Here is a 16,964-nt window from a genome sequence, read left to right on the forward strand (position 1 = left end):
GCTTTTAGTATTTTGTCAATAAAATTGCTTGAATATACAAATCTGTGGCCAGACAGCAGTAGTGTGACTATATCAATGCACATTTCTGTAAATTTTGGTAGTGCTGGAAATGTTACAGGCATTGACTTCAAGCAGGGGCCATGGCTCAGGGGTAGAGCATCTGCTTGACATGTAGAAGGTTCCAAGTCAGTCCAAGGATCTGATAGTAGGTGATATGAAAGACCTCAGCCTGAGACCCTGGAGAGCCACTGCTGGTCTGAGTAGACAATACTGACTTGATGGATCAATGGTCTGATACAGTATAAGGTAGCTTCCTGTGACATGTGAAATGTCTTCCTGGATCATTCTGTTATAACACAGCCCTATTCCTTTATAAACATGTCTTCCTGAATAGTTCTGTTTTACAAAGTTTGTGGAAAGCCAAAAGAGTGGGAGCCTTCCTAATCTCCTCAAACAGGCTGTTTCATAGGATGGGGGCCACTATAGAGAATATATATATATGGGCAGTTGTTGATTTTGCCCATTTGCAGGGTGGCACCTGTACGAGGACCTGTTCAGATGATCAAAGTTGTCATGGGGAGCCATAGGAAGGGAAGCAGATGGTCTTGCACATATGAGGGTCCAAGGCCATAAAGGGCTTTGTATATGATGGGTAGTTGAACTTAACCCAGTAACTAATGGGCAACCAAAGGAGTGGTTGCAGAAAAAAGGGGGACCTGACTAATCAGGTCCCCCCATTGTGGACTTACCGGACAGGATGCAAGAAAGGGGAAAAGGTCTCCACCAGGCTGGACTGCAGCCCGTCGCCGTCTCGCGAGGCTACACTTGCCTGGGGGTTTCTCCCCCTCCCCCGCCCTTCCCAGCGGTTGGGCGAGGCGTCCTGACGTCACCCTTTCCCGTGACAATTTAAGCCGGCATAGACCAGCAGCCATCCTGTTTTGCTGCAGGACGGCGAGGTTTTCCATGCGGGGCCAAGGCAAAGCGCGCGATGGCGCAGAGGAGCGAGTCTGGCACGTGGCTGAGAGCGGCAGCAGCTGCATTTTCGACGGACTCCTCGCTCCTTTTCTATTGCGGCGCCTGGCCCCTTAAGAGGCTGGTGTTGTTGTTGTTTTTTTTTTTTTTCTTCTTCCTGTGCTGGGCTTGCGTTTTTCCTGGGGCCGGAGGAGGCAACGGAGATTTTGGAGGTGGACAGCTGATCTCTATCGCAAGTATCTTGCTTCCACACGCTCCCCGATCCCCTCGCCTCTCGAGCCCCGTGGAGGGCTTTTTAAAACGCAGCAGCATTATTCCTTTGCCTCCAGCAAAATCTCTCCCACCCGCATGCAAAACAAGAACAACTTTAAAAGACAAAAGGAGGAACTGGGTTCTTTTAAAGGGGATCTTGCCTTCTATCCTCTCTGTATAAGAGGGAGCTTGGCTTTCTTGGGGGGGTCTTAATCCCCCTCCCCTCCATTTTCTGTACTGGAGGACAGTGGGGTCTGTTAACAGGGCAGTAGCCTTCGCCTGGGGGCTTAATTATTGCTTCTGGGGTGCTTAGTTCCCTTGCCTTGATTTTGGCTGTGTTTTCTCTATTGCATTGCTGCTGGTTTATTTGCTTTGTTAAGTCGGTTCTTGCTATTAAACAGTGGTTGGGGCCATTCATTTTGCCTTGCCACATGGTTCTCTCTGCTTAATTCTTAATACTAAAGAGTAGTATCCCCCCCTTGTGTTGTTGCTAGGGCTTACTTTAAGACATTTGGCTGGTTTTTACGGCCTAGGCGAGTAAATATCATGTGGCTTGGGGAAAGGGGTCTATCTGCCTCCCCCCTTCTGCCCCATCTTGAGTTTCAGGATCCCAGTTGTCCTTACCTGACTGTGGCACATCCAGCAGGCACTGACCTTTTCCATCCCATTTGGGGGACTGTGTTGCATTGTCTGAGGCAGATACACAAGCTATAGCTTTCTGAGACCCCCCCTTTCCCCCCTCCTTTTAACAGAACAAACAAACAAAAACTAAGATTGGTGTTCTGAATACGGGGAGTAGTAATTAAGTTTGCGGGCTCGTGCTCCCTTCTTTTACCTTCAGCTTGATTGTGCTGTGTAGCTTCTCAGCACTCCTATTTGGATTTAAGAGCCTAATTTTAGTTCACTTTTCTTGGCTCTGCTGTTTTTGTCCACCTTGGATAACTTATTAATAAATCAATGGTGTACTGATTAGCTGTATTAACTAAATTAATTGTTGATTAAATTCATTTTGTTCTGAGCATTAAATTGAGCCCTTGGGAGTATGTAGAGACCGGACAGGGGTTGAAACTGGATTATGTGATGTTACAGTTCTCCTTTGCAGATACATGGTAAGAAATGGGTTAATACATTCCTGCATCCGGTTGGCTCAGCATTTTCATTAATACTAGGAGCATTAACTGGCTCTGCTGCTGGCAGCAGCCCTACCCCTACCCCCAGCTGTGAGTTAGAGGCACTATTTTCTCTGTAGTGTAGGCTGCAGTTCTCAGTACTACTGTGTGAGCCTTTAACATTGCTATGCGGTTTTTGTTTTTTGTTTTGTTTTTCTCTATGCATGATTCTCAGCCCCAGGGAGCTCTATTTGGCCCTGTTGTCTGTTCCCACTGGGGCCAACATGAGAAGGAAATTATTGTGCTAAGCGTTAAATGGCAGCATCAGAAATATACGGAGAACCTAGGGGAGTAGTACTCCGTGTACTATGGCTCACTCTTGCTGCTTAAGTGTATTACCAACATGGTCTAGTGGTTGAGAGTGGTGTTTGAATCGGTGAAGTACCGGGTTTGATTCCCACACACTTGGACCAGACCCAATGGGTTGAAATTAAATCAAAAGACTTTCTGTCTAGACATTAAGTTGGATTTTCTATCAGTGGAAGGTTCCTCGGGGACAGGTTTCTGTGGGAGGTGGGAAGCTCTCCTTCCCTGGAGGTTTTGAAGCAGAGGTTGGATGGCCATCTGTCAGCAATGCTGCTTCGGTGACCTTCAGCAGATGCTGTGAGGACAGGTATTTTGGCCATCATCTAGTCATGGCGTGGGGGTCACTAGGGATATTGGGGTAATTTTCCTGCATTGTGCAGGGGTTGGACTAGATGATCTTGGTGGTCCCTTCCAACTCCACATTTCTATATCCTCCACAAGAGCAGCTAACGCCAACTGGGTGACTAGGTGATTTTCCTGCATTGTGCAGGGGTTGGACTAGATGATCTTGGTGGTCCCTTCCAACTCCACATTTCTATATCCTCCACAAGAGCAGCTAACGCCAACTGGGTGACCTTGTTCGGATTACACCCTCTTGGCCCCACCGGCCTCGTGTGGTGTCTGTTGCGGGGAGGGGAGGATAATTGTGAAACATGAAAGAAAATAAAAGGAACCCTCTGCTTCACTTCATTATTTCACTCGGGTGCCCCCTTTCATCGCAGTAGAATTATAAATGGTTTATTTTGCTGCAGATCTATTAATTGAACTGGGATTGATAAACTAAAAGGGAAAGAGCGCTGGTTTGTTTCATTTTGCTGTGCCCAGTTGCTGACCTGGGAATTGATACACTAAAAAGGGGGTGAGCTACTTTTCTGTTACCTTTTTTGGCCAGTCACATTTCCTTAATGGGGTAATTTGGCTTGATAGGAACAGTTCATTGTCGTCTCTAGTCCTTTGCAATTTCGGCTATGGGCCATGCCTCCAAATCTGTGCTGAATGCCCATATGAAAGGGTGCTGCGCCCCCCCCCCTTGCTGCAGCAGGACGGAAAGGGAAGGACCCACACACACACGCCAGGCAAAAGGCCTGATCTGCAGAGGCAGCTACTTCAGGCACCCTGCTAGCACATGAGTCTGGGAAGCGCGTGCCCGTGCCATGAATTATTAAGGACTTCCTTAGCCGAGCATCACACAGCAGCTGTGTTTAGGGGCTTGCCCAAACTCTGGCATGCCTAGTCGCCAGGGTGAATACATTAGAGACCTGGCAGGCCAAGCCCCCATCTACCACTAGGGAGTCAGGTAACGCCCCCTCATACATCGGGGTGACATTGGGTAGAGGCGGCCTGTGTGCCTGGTTTACCGGCATGGGCAGCGAAGGGGGGGACATGTGGGGCTAGGGCATAGGGCAGCGTGGTTCCTAGTCGAGCCTCCACCTCAGGATAGAGGCGGTGGCCTATATGGCTGCTGATCCACCTGGCATTCACCTCACCCAGAAGGGACTAGGTATAATTTTACCCCGATTGAAACCAATTCTTGCCCAAGTAAGAACAAGGGTAAGGTTATGCTGCAGACTGTACCTTGTTAGTTGGTTGTCAGGCTACACTGTCTTTATGGGGCTGGTTTAAGGCTCATGCCCGTAAAGGGCATTGCACCTCACTATTCACATGAGCAATGACTACAGGCAAGAGAGCTGCAAGTGACTCGGGACTATGGACTAGGATGAAGCATTTTAGTTCAAGGGTTTCACACGAGGAGTGCACTTGGTGGGACTTTTAATGAGATGAGCTATGGCTTTTGTGGGTTGGCTCATGGTTCAAGGGCAATGTGTATACCGGCAGGCCTGGCAAGGGTGATGCGGGGGGCAGAACAGGTGATAGAGAGTTTTTGCTGGAATATAACCAGGGCAGGTGTCACCACACTTGTGACAGGTAAGGGCATGCTGGTAATAATTGTCGCGGCCTCCACCCTAAGCCCTCCTGTTTCTGAGCCCATACCTCCCTGTTGCTTTGGGTTGTCCCACTGCATCTGGCATCACCAGTTTCACTACATAATTCTGTTGTAGCCGCAGCTGGTTTTTTCCCTATTCCTCTCCCCAGTGCATCTTGGACTGACCCCCCACCCTTGTTTTAAACTCAATGGATTGTGGTATGTTCATAAGACTATGCCTGTGGGCATCTCCATTTTACAGGCTGCCTTGAAGGCCTTTAACATGTTCTATGAAGGGGATGCAACACATGGGTCATGCTCCTCAGTGCCAGTCAATATTGCTTGGCTTATTCACAGCCTATCTTCTATAGTTCGGCATACCTCAGGCACCTATGATAATGGTGGACACATTACAGCTTTCAAGTCCTGAGTTCCCAAGTGTTGGCACCGCCTCTTATGGGGTGGCTTCGATGGTAGATGACATGGCAACGTAACTTATTTGGTTCACCTCCCCCTGCATGGCCTAACTTTGCGTATCCCTCAGGGTGTGGTACCCTAAGGCTCCTGTGGATTATAGATATATGCCCTACTGTCTTACCCCTGGGGTTCCTCAGTCACCTATGCCATTCCTACTAATTTGGTTCGGTGTGTTATGCCTCCTTCCACCACACAGTTAGCGACCTATGGGCCTGTGGGGGTGGGTCCCCTTTTCGGCACATGTGGCATGGATCTGACCACCAGTTCTGTTGGGAACCTGTGGGTTCATTGGCCTTGAGCTTTGGACTCAACAGATTGTGGTGTGATAAGGTGTTACATATGGGCCTCGGTATCTTGTGCCACCTTAGGCCTTTTTGACAAATTTCCTGGATGGTTTTTCAGACAAGCACTCATGCACCCTTTCCTGTCATGTACCCTTCTGATTTCCTTCCTGGACCATGGATGGTGCTCCATTCTGCCAGGGTGAATACTGCTGCCATGGTGGGAGCCTCTGTGCTCACTGTTTATGGGATGTGTCTATTGCAGGAAGCATCCGCTAACATGTCCTCTCGTTTCAGCTCTACATTGGAGAAGGGCTAGACCCTTTGTGTGCAGCCTCGGGTCCCAGAACTGTATGGTTGCAGCTTTACAGGTGGCTCCCAGTGACATACTGATCGCGCAGTGCTCCTGTTTCATATGCCCAGGGTAACACCGACCGCCGTTTTGGGGTCAGGAAGGAATTTTTCCTACAGGCCAGATTGGCCATTGGCCCTGTGGGTTTTTGCCTTCCTCTGGGCAGTGGGCAGGTGTCACTTGGTAAAAAACCCGGGAATGGGTTTTGGAGTTGGAGCTGCCTGAGCCTGACAGGGTGGACTTTGCCAGGAAGAAGATGTGCCGTGCTGTGGGCCGTTTTATCGAGACACTTGGGGGTGTCATGATTCGCCACACGGAGATGTCATTCAGGTCACAGGAGCTGTGTCGCCCTGATGGAGTGCACCTGTTTGACTGGGGTCAGGATCTGTGGCTGCACGATATTCGGGGCTCGCTACTTTGTTGGTCACAGCAGTAGGAGCGTTGGCGGGAGCAGGGCGGTAGTCCCTGCTCTTTGGCGGGTTTTTGCATGGGGTCTGATCCAAGAAGGGAAGATGTGCTTTTCCTTCCCGTTTGTGGGGACCCCCATAAGGGGTCTTGGGATGGAGTACAACAGCGATGCCCAGCTCGGGGGCCTGTATTGGGTGCTCCAATCCCAGGTGGCGCTGGCTCCACACAGAGATGTGCGTCCGGTGGGGCCACCTAAGTGCTACTCCGATGCTGTGCCCACAGGTGGTTGGGCTGTTTATCGATGCTTTCGATATATATCGGGTTACAGGGTAGTGACCCGATATCTTGGATCCGCCCCCATGGTTTTCCGCCAATGCTCCATTCTGTTGTGATCAATAAAAACTGTGGCCATTTACTTCCCAAAAAGTACGTGTATGTGTGTTTATTTAAGGTTACTTCTCCTTCCCCTTTCCTTGGAGCCGCTTGCCCGTGAGTCCACAATGGGTGTAATATGAATGCTACACCTAGTTGCTAATAATAGCTGAACTGAGTAATTCTGCACTAACTGGAGTTTTTGAGTTGATTTTGAGGTGAGACCTATATTACATTACAGTAATATACAGTGCATTACAGTAATCTACTCTAGATTAGGGATGCATTTGGATATGCCAAACCCCCAAAAATGCTGAAAACGCTGTTTTGGCTCCCCCACACCCAAAATTTTAGTCAAAACAAGAGACTGTTTTAATGGAGCCAAAAAAGCAGAGCTGGAAAAAAATGATTTTTTCAGATTTTTTTTTTGGGGGGGGGGCTTTTTAGGTCTTTGCAGGGCTATGGAGTGGCTTTTTTGAGTTAGAGCCATTAAATTTGCACACCATTGTCTGGGATTACTGTTTCACACTCTAAATATATGAATACAAAATATGATGTGTGCTTCAGTTTTAGTGCAGAAGATGTATGCCTCAGCTATCAGAAGACTGGAAAACACTACTTTGACGTGACACAGAAAAGGGGATATTGCAAAGGGAAGCAACCATCTCAAAGCTCCATGCAGAGTAAAGAGCAAAAATGAATAAAAGGCAAGAGTGGGTTTTATTTCTTTTAATTTCTTTATAGGAACTTTGAACCCATGATTGGTGGCCTGATCACCACTGGTGACTGGGAAGTGAGCAGAACTAGCAGGTGTTCAGGCATCCCTAGACAGCACACACATTTTTTTTTAACTTTCCCAAGCACTGATAAATCTTGGGGTCCTGTGGAAAGTGTTAATGTCCAGTTACAGTCCTTGGTGACAGATACACATCCTTAAACAACCACAAAAGATGCTGTCATCTTTGTCCTTACAAAGACTACTGGAGTAGCCCCTGGTCTTTATAGGCTGTTGATTTGAAGCATTACTATGGTGCTTCATTCAACTCAGAATATACTCTCCTTAGTTGAACACATCAGTATTTCAAAAGGGCCTGTTGGGCAGTTTTTAAGAGCTTGAGTTCCAGCAATCTCTGTGATCTAACTGAAGTTCACTTGTGATTTGAACTATACTCTGCTTTGGTTTTACTCTCTTCCTTGTTCACGAGCATACTGAGAAACTCTCCTTCTGGTTCATACTTCTGTATAGAAAAAATCCAGGTACAACATTCTGATAGAATATCTGCTGTTTCAGTGTTAGATTAGCAACCTGGACTTGAGATCTGGTACAGCTAGTGAGAAGGATCTTTTATTTTGCCTGGCTGGATTTGATGGCCTTTTGTCCTGGGAAATAGATGTGGAGGAAGATTAGTGCATCTCAGGGCATGTTCCAAGGCTACCAAAGCAGGAGGCATAAACATGTCACTCTTCCTATGCTGTAGACTTATCTTTATTTCCAGGAACTGCTGGAAACCATTAGATAGATCTTGGGTCCAATCTCGAAATGTATATGACTCTGCCAGAAAGTCATAGTTCTGCTGTAACTCACCTTATCTCTAAGCCAAAAAATCTTCATGATATTGTATTCTCTGGAACATGCCATAGAATTCTGTGCAATACATAGGGTTTCTTAGGCAGAAACACAGGGATGTTTTAGAACAAAGGTTTATGAAGAAAGGTACCCTATATGTAGAAAGTCTGAAAACCACTATTTTATTTCAAGATTGGATTACTCAAGTGTCATTTTATAATGGTAAATAAGCAAGCATGCATACAAGCATACAATTATGCTGCCTTCTCTCCTCCCTCCAAGAAGTGCAAGGTTTTCCTCTACTGCATCTTTATAAGATTTATATACTGCCTTTCAGTCTTGTGATTGATCTACAAGATGGCTCACAATATGAAATTAAGGTATTTTTAAATAGCTTTTTTTTAAAAAAAAACACTAAAAACAAATTTAAAACAGCATCTAGCATTAGAATAAAAGCAATTAGAAAAAACAGCAATTATACCTGAACAGTTGATATGGCAATAGAAGGAAAATAGTTAAAAAAACAGTAGTCAACCATAGATTCTGCTGATAGCTTTAGAAATGACAGCTGCCATTTAATAAAAACCTCCTGCATAAGACATTTAACCTAAAAATGCAAAATAAGGAGATACAGTTGGGGGGTAGTAGCTATGCAATCAATATTGCACATAGATGTATAGTAGCTTGCAAAATGTAATATAGATAGTAATGACAGTAACAGTTTATACAAACATTATTAAACTTCTTTACCAATGATTAGATCATCCAAAGGTTGTAAGGAATCAAAGCAGTGACATCTTTATATGAGGATTTGATTGGTATTGTTACAAACATGTGGGGGGAGGAAAGAATTGTTTTAGTCTTTGGTAAGTTAGAACAAGTCTTTTATTTTCAGACAAGTCTCTTTGAATGTACCCACATGCATTAAGAAGGTTATTACATCTTTAATGAACTGAAACATCGAATTGAGGAGCTTTCTCAAGCCCTGAGGTGGCCTTCAGGTTCTAGTCTTACATTTGAAGTTAATGACGCCCTTATTGCATAGCCCAAGTTGTTTTGTGTGACAAGGTAAGGCGAATACATTTAGCAGAAGCAGCAGCAGCTTTACAGTCACTTCTCACTGCTCCTCCAAAGCTGCAAACTCCTTAAAGCATATTACACACCTGCTTCTATTCCTGAAGAAGCCAGGGCCAGTCTTGTAATAGATTTTAAAAAGGCTCTGGTTCTGGCTCTAGCTAGCCATGCACTCTGATCAGAGCCTTGAGGCTACACAAAAGAGAGACCAGGGGAGATAATTAAGATGCTGGAAATCTCTGAAGCTAGGAGTGAGTTTAAAACTGTCCTAAGCTCTGGGAGGAATGGAGCTTGAGAGAGGGGAATACCCAGCTGTGATGAGATGTAAAGACAAACCCAAGGCAGGTCATCATATGTCTGCCTAACAATAAAAATACAAGAAGAACGGGGGGGGGGGGAGAGAGAGAGAGAGCGGGAGAGAGAGAGAGAGAGAGCACTTGTGTGAGAGAGCGAAGATAGATTCCTGATAGTAAGATTTCTGATAGAATGAAGCAAATCATTGCTGCTCACTGAGTAAAACCTCTGTACTGGAAAAAGCCGTGTTCCACAGCACATATTTTAAATGTCAGGAGAATTACTCTGAATTGAATGGGCATCACATTTTAGGTCCAGTTGTTTTGTTGTATCATCATTTATGACACATAAATCAACATTTATTTATTGCCGACAGCAATGGCACCGTTTGTTTTTGTTCTTTTTAATGAACATGCTCAGTAAACCATTCATTTCAACTGAGATCCACATGTTGTCTTTAATGGAATACCCTGCCAAGACAATAACTCTTAAGTACGTTGGGGGATTATCTGTACTGACACAAACCATCTTTTCCTCTCTATATATCTAATTCCCACCTGTGCCCCCTGCCTGTGGATACTTAATGCAACCAGATGCTTTTTCCCCCTCTCAAACTTGGGGTACTCCCCAAGTTTGCAGAAAAACCTGAAAACTGAAAAAAAACACAAAAAAAAACAGAGAATGTGCCTACCTCAGCCTGGTGGTGGTGGCACATTCTGGGAGCTGTGCTGGGCCCAGTGGCAGTGGTGGCTCCCGATAAAGACCTTGGCACATTTGCCCAGATCAGTACAAGTGAGCCACTGAAAGAGGGGGGGTGAGAGGGAGGGAGTGGAAGGAAGCCAGTGAGCCTCAGCATGCCATTGAGAAAGAGGGGGGAGTCTCTGCGCACTGCTGGGATGGATGGCGTGGGGAGGGAAAACTTCTGCTCACCTATCTTCAATAAAAGCCGTGTTGTGGCCAGAGAGAGAAAGGGAAAAGAAGAAGAGTTGATTTTTATACCCCGCTTTTCTCCCCCTTTAAGGAGTTTAAAAGCAGCTTACAATCGCCTTCCCTTTCCCACAACAGACAGTGTGTGTTTGTGTGTTTCAGGAGGCATTGGTGATGCAGAAAGAAAGAGTGACAGCAGGGGTTGGGGGACAGATAACAAGAGAAAGACAGGCATTGGGGTAGGGAGAACCAGAGAGAGAGAAAGAGGGGGGGAGTAAGAAAAGGGATTTGGGAGAGGGGAGGAAGCAAAAGCAAAGGGCATGTGATGGCCACCTCCACAATTTCCTTATGGGTTTCCACATGTCTTATATTCTAAAAGTGAAGTCAGCCAAATCTTTGCATATTTAAATCCAGTGAATGGGCAAGACAGATATTTCTACAAATGTGAAAACTCCCAGATTTGCAAGAAAATGTAATTTTTTAAAAAAACCCTACATTTGGGGTTTAAAAACCTCAAAAATGATAAAAGGCTGCTTGTAGCTTTAAGCAATGGATTCCCTTAGTGGCTGTTGCTAAGTAACCATAGTATTCCAGGCTTCAGTTTCTGTGAGTAAAGGGAAAGGGAGGGGCAGGACCCTTTCCAGGCCTATTTTGATATTTGAAAGAGGACTAACTGAGCTCAGGCCTAGGGTTGCCAGTTCTAGGTTGGGAAATTCTTGGAGAAACCCACGTTTTCAGAGACACATTGTATCTCAAATTTGAAAATGCAGGCGAAATGCGGGAAAATGCAGGGGGAGAGCACGGTGACCTCTGATGGTCGGAAAACAGCATGCATAATCAACACAAAGACCTGAAGTTGTCAGAGGGGTGACAGCAAGTGAAACAGACATGCATTAAAGACCAAAGTGACAGGTGTGGAGGAGAAAGAGAGAGAGACTATGAAAAGAGGTGGCAGGAGATAGAAAGAGTGAGAGACTGAGAGAAGTGGGTGGGGGAGGAAATGTTATGGGATTATGTCTCAACAATTTTATGAGTTGTGGAATTTCCAGTACTAAAGCTGGGGATCAGTTTGCCTCTGTGCTTCTTAATTAAAAGTAGGTTCGAGGAGGCATTATTGGGCAACTCCTCTGAATAGCAGCCAATAGGGAGGAGCATCTCTGCAGTTTATATTCTAGCCAAGCCTATCCCAGGCAAGCTTTTGCTACTGGCTACTGACCCACCAACCCTCTATTTAGACATCACAAGATTAGCCAGTAACCTTTTGGGGGCCAAGCAGGAATTTTTTTGGGTTTCCTCAGATTGGCTATACTAAGCTCTATGAAACACAGTGAGATTTATCTCAGATAAAATATGCATTGAATAAAGCAGAAAGTGCTGATTGTGGTTGGCCCAAGGTTGCCACTGAACTTCAGAGGTAAACAGGTCCTTTGTCCTGGCTGTCACTCTGTCAAGTAATCTGTACTGGCTGTTACATTGGCTATTAAAAACATTTATCATCGTCATCATTTCATTACACTTTCTGCTTTATTGTAAATATATTTATTTAAAGGCAAGTCCCAGTGAGTTCAGTTGTAGTAATTTCCTGGTAGGTAAGCCTAGCATTAGGCAATGATCATGCATTATTACAGCCCAATTCAATGCATGTTTTATCTGAGATAAATCTCACTATGTTTTAAAGAACTTATTCTGATGGTAACTGTAGGTAGATTTGTAATCTTAAACTGCTTCCACCCATAACTCATGCTTCCAAAATGTAACACTTTTATTTAATAACTTCCAGTGAGAACAGTGAGACTTAATTCCCAGTGAACGTGGCTGCACCAACATGCTGTTGTGTTGTACTAAAGCTACGGCAATTTATCAATTGCATTATTTACTGGGTAATAAAATACCTTGAGGGAAAAGCCTCGGCTGATATCACTTTGGCAACAACAAGAAGGCATTTATAGCCATCATTTTGGGAACAGAAATTTCTGCTGGGTAAGAAATCAATCTAGAATAGGGATGAGATAATTTCCAAAGTTGTCCAGTTTTATCCAAATGTGCCCTTTTTCATTTTTTTCGCCTAAGGTGAACCTATGAGGCTTTATTTTTGCACTAGTTTCTTTTTACTCATACTGGATTTTCTCATTAAAATTTATTAATGTTTCAACATTTTTGTCAGTTGTGTAAATAGTATATTATGTATAAATGATGTAAAAATGATATGTACATATAAAATGCCTGAAATGTCATAGATATGAGGTCAGTGGCATAAAATAAACACAAGACTAATCACAGGCAGCAATTTAAAACAATGTGAATTAATTTCTAATACAATAATATATGAAATCAAAATGTGGAGGGGGGAAGTAGCCATACCAATTAATCCATACTCTACAATGGGTTCTAGCAGGATATAAAATTTCTGAGATAATAAAAAAGCATTGCATAGTCAATTTTAATGTGTTTTCCTTGTATATTAAATATTGTAGGATTCAGAATGGATATTGTTTTACTTATGAGACTTGTGCTGCAATAGTAAACACTCATGGGTGTGTGCGTAAAGTGCCTCCAAGTTGAAGCCAATTTATGGCAACCCTGTAGGGTTTTCAAGACTAGAGATTTGCAGAGGTGGTTTGCCATTGCCTTGCTCTGCATAGATTTTCCTTGGTGGTCTCCCATCCAATTACTAACCAGGGCTGCCCCTGCTTAGCTTCTGAGATCTGATGAGATCAGGCTAGCCCTGGCCATCCAGGTTAGGGGAGAAAACACTCATACCTAAGGTGACATCTGATTGGACACAGTGGAATTTCTGAATAAACATGGGAGGGATTGTTGTATTATAAATTAAACCCATGTAACTGACTGTAGAATCACAACCTAATTTAATATGTTCTATATTTATTATATTAAATAACATATGCCAGTGGTTAGCCCGCATTGCAGTCAATACAGAGGATAATTGATCATGCAACCCTCAGTTTTTATCAACTCTCCTGTGTGGGATCTGTGGGGATAAATTGAGAAAAGAACTTGCACGAGAAATCAATTTAATATAAAATTTCCTTTAATTCAAAACTTCTACCATACTGAACAATGCAACAAAGGATTAATGGTGCTAACACATAGGCATAACAGTGAAATTTACGATAGTCTAAGTTCAATTGAATAACATTCAAGCAAACCTTCTTAGAAACAAAAAACTTGTGGTGAGTTAATTCCAATTTCTCTTCAAGTCCAACAAGATACTGGATTCTACTAAATCACTCCTCTTTCAAAGGGTATTAAGTTTCAGCAAATTGGAAAGCACAGTGACCAGATTGCAATCTGCAGTTTTAAAGACATAGTCCTGAAATAACAGTACAGTTACTACAGTAGTAGCAGTTATAATAAATTTAACCCCGTTTACCAATTAACTTTTCACATACAGAGCTTTCCAACTACCTTTTACAAGGTGGTACGAACTCAGAAAATGTTGTCCAGCTCACCAGCAAACAGACTCTCTCTCTCTCTCTCTCTCTCTCTCTCTCTCTCTCTCTCTCTCTCTCTCTCTCTCTCTCTCTCTCTCTCTCTCTCTGTGTGTGTGTGTGTGTGTGTGTGTGTGTGTATAAATATATATTTACACATACATGTTCTCATACTGCATCTTGGGAATTGTAGGTTCCCTCCTGTGTATTGCAAGTTCATATTGCTAAAAGGGTGTTCTAATAACAAAAGAGGTATATTGTTGATATATTGCTTATGTTCTTAACTGCCATGCCCATATAACCCAGTGGTTTTTTTTTTAAAGGAAAGGAAGATGAACTGTTTGAATCAAGAGTATTTTATTGATACATATTTTTCATTGGCTCATGGAAGCTGTAGTTATTTTTCAGAAAACCTGTTATTCCCTATGCAACTATTATGATGAAAGAACCAGTGAGGTGTAGTTATTAAGGTGTTGGACTAGGTTCCGGGAAACCTAGGTTCAAATCCCCACTTGCACCCTGGAAGTTTGCTGTGAGACCTTGGGCCAGTCACACACTCTCAACCCTGATCCTGGCTAGTATTTTGATGGGAGACATCCAAGAAATACCAGGGTTGTGATACAGAGGCAGGCAATGGCAAACCACCTCCGAGTTTCTCTTTCCTTGAAAACCCTATGGTGTCGCCATAAATCAGCTGTTACTTGATGGCAAAAAACCCCCAAACTATTATGATAAAAAGCTTCTCTGATTGGCTCCTGACCCTATCACGTATGACACAACTTTTACAGGAAAGCCTATAGAAGTTGTTATTGCAGAGGTGTAAATCTGCTTGAATGGCAGTTGATTCAAAAGTAGAACAAAAACATCAGTGAGCCACTGTTCAATTTTCATGTAAATGAAAAGTTTGATCACAGTAAATTAGAATGTGTCATGCCGCCCCCCTCCCAAAAAGGTTCTCTTCAACCAAATAGTATTTCTTTGCAAAAGTGTAAGTTAGGTTATATGACAGGAGGAATGATACTGCTGGCATTTTCAGTCAATAGTTTATGAACAAAAAAGGACTTGAGAAACAAATCCAGGTATTAAACTCAATCAGCAAACCCACACAGTATCTTAAAATATATGTTCCAAAATTAAACATGCAAGCTGGGTTAATAGCCAACACATGTAATAGGATTAATTGATACATGATAAATGATAGCTAATAAGGCAGTACTTCCAAAAATAATAGCTGTACTGTGTCAACTGCAAATGGATTTATTTTTACATGATTAAAAAATGTGTATGTTTTATTAGGCTCATGAATACCTTCTTCAGAAAGAGTGCAAATTGCAGTCTGGACCAAAAACAAAACCCCAGATTTGGTGCCAAATTATTTCGGGTTCTGTGTTTCAATTTACAGAAGTAGGAAAAAAAAATCTTTTTGCAAAGTGCAAAGGAAGGATTAAATCTAAGTGGGATGGATTTAGATTATGTTGTTAATCTGTTCATTTTCTTTATTTTCATTATCATCACTTTAATTCTTTGCAGGGGGGTTTTCTGGGAGAAATATTTCATTTACTTTTGTGAACAGTGTCAAAGTGCTATCATTATTTGATGTGTTGGAGCAGATGGCCTGCCAGGGACTTTTAGTCAATAGCAGATGATAACATCAGATGTAGGTTTTTACCCTGTCAACTGCACCTCAGATTGTTTGAGCTATGTATCCAGTGGCGGCTACTTAGATACTCCTGTATCTGCCTAGCTCACCATTGGATTCTCTTTTTTTTGTCCATGCGAATCACCATTTGGAGGGGGGAACGGATCCATTTTAAGTATCTGCATTTGCTTTCCAATTAATGGAAAAAGATTTTAAAAAAACCAATTCATTAATTTTTGGGTAACGATAATGAGAATATCAGTGAACAAGCAAATACCATTAGTTTCATTTGCTTCCTTATGTTTTGACTTTATTTGCCTATAGAATGGACACCTTTTCTGTCTGAAATGCAGAAAGAATCTTGGGGGGGTGGGAATTAGGGTTGCCAACCTTCAGTTAGTCTGAGGCAAATACAAACTTATGCTGATAAAAACTAAGTTAAAGTAACAGCAGCACAGGCTCATAGTCTAACAAAATTTACTAATCATGGTTACTGCACAATTCATTACAATATCATGAAGAAAATCATACAAGGTCTTCCATCAAATTGGAAAAGACAGGTAAGTAGAAATAATAATGAAGAAGTAATGTGCTTCCTTTCGATTTCTATTACAGAAACCACACAGGTTGCTTCACCCGAACGTAGTACACTTCCAAGAAGAAGATGATTTCCTCATTGGGTCTTGTAATGTCCAGTCATAAACAATAGAAGTGTCCAATCACCAACAAGAACAAAACAGCACCTTTATATTGGTGTTCATTTCGCAATAACTTGCTTCATCAGTTCGTCTTCTATATTGTTCTTGCGAATTGCATTAACAATAGAATAAACGTTTTCTGGGTACAATGGCCTCTGAAAGGAAACATATAATACTCTAGCCATTTAACATACATCATTCAAACAAAAATTATTTTAACATATATTATAAGCTTACCACAGCACCGACCAGTGGGCCCCAAGGGCGTGTCTATCTTTCTGAAGGTTGGTGGGAGCTGCTTATTCTCCTTAGTTTAAATTAGTTGAGATCTCTGTTAGTCAGCTGTAACTTTTTAAAGGGACGGAACATTCTAAAAGGAAAGTAATGTTTTGCTTGACCATGGAGAAAAATCTGTAATGTTTTGCTTGACCATGGAGAAAAATCTGTAATTGTTCTTAAGTGAGGTTGCCTGAACAGGGATAGGAACCAGGGTCTCCCACGGCTGCATTTAAAATTCTGCCAACACTTTCATGCAGACCCCCATCTAATTTGCATGACTGAATGGAATTTAAGCAGATTTACCTTACCTTAATACCTTAAAGTATTAGAAAGCCAACTTGTCTTTGAAGCTTGGTAATTTTCTTTCCTTGTTGGTGTTAGAATTCTGATTAAGCTGAAGTGTACTTTTCTGTGACAGGATTTTTGTCAGTACAGGTTAAGCATTTAATATAGGGCTGTTGAAAAAAAATTGGGTAAAATTCGTTTTGATTTGGGCCATGCCGAAGTCCGAACTCCCCCGCTTC

At 42.9% G+C, this 16,964-nt stretch overlaps 1 protein-coding gene across 4 annotated transcripts in view; it reads left to right on the forward strand.

Moving 5' to 3' along the window:
• The window catches only part of LUZP2 (leucine zipper protein 2), a 426,207-nt gene that overhangs the window by 325,276 nt on the left and 83,967 nt on the right, over positions 1 to 16,964 (forward strand). The gene's annotated exons all lie outside the window — the stretch shown is intronic.

Source organism: Euleptes europaea, chromosome 6 (genome assembly GCF_029931775.1).
Source record: "Euleptes europaea isolate rEulEur1 chromosome 6, rEulEur1.hap1, whole genome shotgun sequence".
Lineage (NCBI taxonomy): Eukaryota > Metazoa > Chordata > Lepidosauria > Squamata > Sphaerodactylidae > Euleptes > Euleptes europaea.